Source organism: Schistocerca serialis, chromosome 7 (assembly GCF_023864345.2).
Source record: "Schistocerca serialis cubense isolate TAMUIC-IGC-003099 chromosome 7, iqSchSeri2.2, whole genome shotgun sequence".
Classification (NCBI taxonomy): Eukaryota; Metazoa; Arthropoda; class Insecta; order Orthoptera; family Acrididae; genus Schistocerca; species Schistocerca serialis.
In genome coordinates, this window is record NC_064644.1 from 585,567,113 (window position 1) to 585,573,930 (window position 6,818).

Sequence of the window (6,818 nt, forward strand, 5' to 3'; positions counted from 1 at the left end):
GCACGGTATTTCCTAGCCTCATTAGGGTTGCTTGTGACATCTTCGTGTCCAGGACTACGACAACTTGATTTTTGTAAGTTGTTGGAGAAATCCTAAGATATCTTTATCTGAGCCTCTGTACCCAAGAGGTGAAAGCACCGAAGCTTAAGGGGATTCCGCCCGCGTGCAGTTGCTGCTAGGAGCTGGCGGAAGACGTGCGGGGCACGTAGCAGCGCCGGAAATAGAGGCGCCGGCCTATGTTTATATCGCTAGGATAGGCGTCGCGCCGCTATTTGCGTTCTACTTGCGACCCGGCAAAAACTGCGCGAAAGGCGCCAGAATATCTGCTAACACACGCAGCGCGGTGTCACGACATGTCATGTAAGCAATCTACGGTCACCAGTCGTTCGCTGACAGTGACAGTACTACAATAGTGACTTAAGTGCAAAAAAATGCTGCCTTCAATCACAAAAATCTTGTTTCGCACACATCGTGTTCCAAACACTGTTGTTTTGTTTCTTGGCCTGTTGCGAAAATACCTTTAAATTCATGTTTTTATCACACTAATACGTAAAGAACTTTAAAGATATCTAAATTGGCAGAAGGAAGTACGCTTAGCATAGTTTTTCTAAGGATGAATAAAAATGGAATATTATAAAATGTTAAAAGAGGGATACAACAAGGATCTTTGCCTTCCTGTCCGTTTATCTGCCCTTCGGAGTGGCTACCAACTACAAGTGCAAGAGCGTGACTTGCCTTGATGTCGTGGACTTTCCAACTGTGGCCTTTGTGACCCATGACGTCGAAGTGGTGTTCCGACCACAGATATCTTAGCCGTGGATTTTCTAAGCGTTTTGGTAATAAAAACATCCCTTCACACTTTATCCGTGATTCGGACTGGCTATGCATATAGTACATACAGCACTCCGTCTTCAGGCCACAAGTGGCCCATTGAGACCATCCGACAGCCGTGTCGTCCTTAGATGAGGACGCGGATAGGAGGCCGTATCAGCACACCGCTCTCCCGGTCGTTATGATGTTTTCTGTGATCGGACCCGCTACTATTCGGTCGAGCAGCTCTTCAGTTGGCATCACAAGGCCGATTGCACCCCGAAAAATGGCAACAGCGCATGGCGGCCCGGATGGTCACCCATCCAAGTGCCGGCCACGCCCAACAACGCTTAAATTAGGTGGTCTGACGGGAACCGGTGTATCCACTGCGGCAAGGCCGTTGCCTATATAATAGATCCGCAAGTTCAATTTTTTTAATTTTTCGTTTTTTATTTGTACCTTTTTCTCTTTCTACAAAATTATTGAAACAAATGATTCAACTTTTTTTCTTGTTTTACGAATTTTAACTCCTCCCGCAGTTTTTTGTAAGAAAGCCAGAGATTTGAAACATCTTAACTCCTCTGAGTCGTTACGTATTTTTATAATGTCTTTTAACCCTTTTTTTTAAAGATTTATGTATCTGATTTTTCCCTTTTTCGAAGAAGGTGTCAATGGAATCTTTTTTAAATTTCAAATATAGCATCTGCTGCTTCCTTCATCAGTTTATTTACCAGAAAGTCTATGTTCGGGTGTCTTTAATGAGGAGTTTAGTTGCTTATGCCATCCTTCGACAGCGTTTGTGGCCCTGTCCCACTGGTTAACAACAGTCCACATTTCAGCTGGTATACTAGAATTTTCCATCCATTGATTGACCATGTAGTCTGCGAATAGCGTCACCTTTCTCCACTGACGATTTCCTACATTATCATCATCTGCACTTTATCAAATGGTTCAAATGGCTCTGAGCACTATGGGACTCAACTGCTGTGGTCATAAGTCCCCTAGAACTTAGAACTACTTAAACCTAACTAACCCAAGGACATCACACACATCCATGCCCGAGGCAGGATTCGAACCTGCGACCGTAGCGGTCGTGCGGTTCCAGACTGTAGCGCCTTTAACCGCTCGGCCACTCCGGCGGCCGCACTTTATCAACACTATTTAGTGGGAGGTGTTCCATTTCAGCAAAACAATCGGACGTATTCTCTATCCTTGTATTTCTAAGCTAATATCAGTTCGTATGTTTTCTTCTATAGAAAATTGCAGCGGAAAAAGAATTTTTGGTGAACACTGTTTTCGTAGCTGTAGTTTTAGTCATTTCAAAATCTAACACGGCAGCATTAGGAGATCACCCAGGTATCTTAGCAGAAAATATATTTGTCTTCTCTTACGTGCTTCCGATGTCGGTGTGTATTCTGGGGAATTGTTTGAATTTTTTCGAACACCTGACAAACGTCTCATCCATAAGAACAGTGGAATTTACACGGAGGATTTTATCCACTTCTTTTCAATCGAACACCAGGATTCTTTTTTTAGGAACAGACCCATCGCCAATTTTCAACTAACTTCAAAATGTCTTCGCTCAGCTGAATTCCGAAGTAGTGCCAGGATTCTGGGTCGTTACATCTCATCTTGCTCTACACAATCCGTCTTGGACTTATCATAATTTCGCATATCTGTTGCGAGATCTAAACCTTTATCTTTCAAACGGTGGAATTCCTGTTTGAAAATTTGCAGAATAGACACTGCCTGTTCAATGTGGACTCTTTTCCTGCAGTTAAGCATTAGTTTTTTAGTCCGCACATTCGTTTCGTCAGATGGGCAAGACTGTTGCTGTTCAACCGTGGTCTATCATTTGTAGTTCTTAAAAAGGAGAAGAGTTTCTGTTAACATTGAAAAAAATCTGACTCTGTTTTGATATTTTCATGTCAAAAAAGGTATGATGTTGGTCTTTACATATTCAGAAGTGAACTGGATATTTTTGTGCATACTATTAAATTTATGCAAAAGGGTTGTTACTTCATCGTCTGTTCCATCAGGGAAAATAATGGTGTCATCCACATACCCCTCATAGAGTTTGTCTGTGATACTGTCTTTTGGTTTCGGTATTTTTATTCTCTATATTTTGATTAAAGTTCAGTCTTGATCACGTCATGTATGTTTTAATGATACAGGTAACCGGTTTCGGTTCTTTTTACAAAACCATCATCAGACCTGTGGATAAATTTTAAGAAATACTAGATACCAATCTTTAAATAAGATGAAAGTGTCTAATAATGTCAAAATTTAACAAGATAAAATAAAATTAATTATATATTCTCTATATAGTTGGTGAATCTTTCAACCCTTAAGAGAGCTGCCCATTGCAGGCCCCACGTCGAGCTTGTAAATTTTGTTGTTGAAAGAGAAGTAGTTGTGTGAGACACTAAATTAAGTACATCTATAAACTCTATTATTTCTGGTCTGCTCATTGTCTTATTTGTCAGTAGTTTCTTCCTCATTATCTCAACTGTTTCATCTACTGACAAACAAATGTTTAAGTTTTCAATGTCTAGGGATAAACATTTAGTTTAAAGTGGCAAAATCACGTCATATACACTGTTAATTAGTTCATAGCTGTTCTTTGCAGAATAAGATTTTTCGAATGTGTATTTTTCGACTACAAAGTCATGTAGTTATCTGTTTATTTTGAAGGCTGGTCTATTGATTGAGTTCACTGTTGGCTTGACTGGGGTTTAGGGGCCGTGGGATTGAGCACAGTAACGCCCTGCACTTACATTCTTAGTAAGGAGGAAATGACTGCTGTTGAAGCATTTTCTTGTTTCAGCTAGGAATTTTGGTATGGGGTCAACGTGGACTTCTTGTATGTAGTTATTTTAGGCCCGCCCGGATAGCCGCGGGGTCTATCGCGCTGCTTCCAAGCGGGAAGGCATGCCGGTTCCCTTCACGAATCCGCCCGGCGGATTAGTGTGTCGAGGTCCGGTGCGCCGGCCAGCCTGTGGATTTAGGCGGTTTTCCATCAGCCTCGGTGAATGCGGGCTGGTTGCCCTCATTCTGCCTCAGTTACACTATGTCGGCGATTGCTGCGCAAACACTGTCTCCACGTTCGCGTACGTCATAATTACTCTACCACGCAAACATTTGGGGTACACTGGTCTGGTGTGAGATGTTCCCGTGGGGGTCCACTGGGGGCTGAACCGCACAATAACCCTGCGTTCGGTGTGGGGCGACGGTGAGGTGGGTGGACTGCTGTGGCCAGTTGCGGGGTTGTGAACCACGGAGGGCTAGGGCGGGACGAAGCCTCTCAGTCGTTTCTAGGTCCCCGGTTCAATACACACAAAACACACACAATGTGGTTATTTACAAAGAACTCAAGTTTTTTTAGTATATAATCATGTTTAATTGCATTAAGTGTTGCAGAGCCTTTTGCAAGGGCATCGTGGTTTTGCCGTTAGTTATTGATGAATTTAAGCACATTTATTTCAAAATTATTTGGCTATTTGGTTTTGTACAATTCTATTACTCTTGTGGCCTAGTTCTGTTTGTGCAATGGGTTTCCGAAGTCTGCAGCTTTTTGTTAGTATTTGTTGCATTCGGATTATGCCTCATGCCCTTGTTTTTCGGCGCCATTTCATCGTAATCGATTTGTATTTTTGTTTTATTCACAGAGCCTGAGAAGAATTTGTGGGGGGCTACTGCTCTTGTTCCAGTATTTATTTAGAGGTAGCTGACTTTTATTTCTCAGATTATCAAGCTTTCTCTGGTGAGTGGTGTATTTTTTGTCGTCAGCGCTTCTTATTGTGTTTCCGAGAGGATATCATGCAGTAGTGGGATCTGTAATTATAATACAAAAAATGGTGATAACATTGTTATTGCGATTTAAAAACTGAGAATTCTTCAGCAGCCTTAACCCACTACGACTGCAGTAGATTTAAGATGTGCCAGTGTGAAACGAACGACTACCGGACGGTCAGTATCGCAAATATCGGCGAAAGAAACGATGATCGACACTCATCCACACATCATATTTAAGATATATTGTTTACACATGTGGAGAAACGTATGTGCAGTGAACGTACCTCAGAAAACAAAGTTTAAACAAGCAGTGCAATAGTGTAATGTTGAACAGTTTTGCCAGTGCACCAACGATGCAGATGAAGCTTTGTGACGACAAAGTCGCAAGCGAACAACCAACACGTAAGAAGTGCACCAAACGATTATAACGCGATAACAACTGGCGGAGGACTGCCTGCATCTGACACAGGCTGCGGTATGAGTCACAACGAGGCACAGCTCCACACGAGCTGAGGACAACGGTGGACGTCGATTTAGGGGCACCCATTGCCCTCCCCCCCTGCCCCCATAAAATACTCTAACAGCTCTAGGTTAATTTAGACCAAGGCCTTGCCGTGGTGGTACTGCGAACGGCTGAAAGCAATGGGAAACTACAGTCGTAATTTTTCCCGAGGGCATGCTGTTTTACTGTATGGTTAAACGATGATGGCGTCCTCTTGGGAAAATATTCCAGAGGTAAAATAGTTCCCCATTCGGATCTCCGGGCGCGGTCTACTTAGGAGGACGTTGTCATCAGGAGAAACAACAGTGGCGTTCTACGGATCGGAGGGTGGAATGTCAGATCCCGTAATCGGGCAGCCAGGTTAGAAAATTTAAAAAGGGAAATGCATAGGTTATAGTTTGATGCAGTGAGAGTTCGTGAAGTTAGGTGGGAGGAGAAATAGGACTTCAGATGAAGTAAATACTGGATTATACATACACAATGCAAGAGTGTGTTTGATGACGAATATAAAATAGGGACGCGGAGAAGCTACTACGAAAAGCATAGTGAACGCGCTATTGCAGCCAAGATAGACATGAAGCCCGCACCCACCACAGTCGTTCAAGCCTAAATGCTCCGCAGAGGATGAAGAGATTGAAGAAACGCATGATGAGATAAAAGAAATGATTCAGATGTTTAAGGGAGACGAAAATTTAATAGTCACAAGGGACTGGAATTCGACAGCAGGAAAAGGAAGAGAAGTAAAAATAATAGCAGGTGAATATGGACTGGGGGGGGGGGGGGGGGAAGGGAGGAATGTAAGAGGAAGCTGCCTACTAGAATTTAGCACAGAGTGTAGTTTAATCATAGCTAACACTTACATTAAGAATCGTGAAAGAAGGCTGTATATGTTGAACAGACCTGGAGACACCGGAAGGTTTCAGATTGATTACACATACATCAAAAAACGTTTTGTGTCACCCTGATTCCCGGAACTCCTGAAGATAGACGTTGACTGTGGATACTGTACCACAGACACAGTCCCTTTGGCTCTTCAGAGATGTCACTAAACCCGCCCAAAGATGTAAACAACCAAGTTATTAGAAGGAGGGGGTCCGACAGCCGCCCAGTTCCAGTCACTCCACCAGGAAGGAGGTACACGGCTCGTGTTGTCTGTAGTTTAACTATGCCTAGACGGTCAATACCGCGGTTCGATCGCTTCCGCACTGTTACTTTGTGACAGGAAGGGCGCTCAACAATGGAAGTGTCCAGGCGTCTCGGAGTGAACCAAAGCGATGCGTTGTTCGGACATCGAGGAGATACAGAGAGACAGGAACTGTCGATGACATGCCTCGCTCAGGCCGCCGAAGGGCTACTACTGCAATGGATGGCCGCTACCTACGAATTATGGCTCGGAGGAACCCTGACAGCAACGCCACCATGTTGAATAATGGTTTTCGTGCAGCCACAGGACGTCGTCTTACCACCCAAACTGTGCACAATAGGCTGAATGATGCGCAGCTTCACTCCCGACGTCCGTGGCGATGTCTATCTTCGCAACCACGACAGCATGTAGCGCGGTACAGATGGGCCCAACAACATGCTGAGTGGACCGCTCAGGACTGGCATCACTTTCTCTTCACCGACGAGTGTCGGATATGCCTTCGGAGACGTGTTTGGAGGCAATCCGGTTACGCTGAACGCCTTAGACACACTGTCCAGCGACTGCAGC

The 6,818-nt window shown here is 44.0% G+C and overlaps 1 pseudogene; it reads right to left on the minus strand.

Annotated features, from left to right (window-relative positions):
* Window positions 1-1,097: 1,097 nt before the first annotated feature.
* On the minus strand, window positions 1,098-1,215 carry LOC126413691 (5S ribosomal RNA; annotated as a pseudogene).
* Window positions 1,216-6,818: the final 5,603 nt, after the last annotated feature.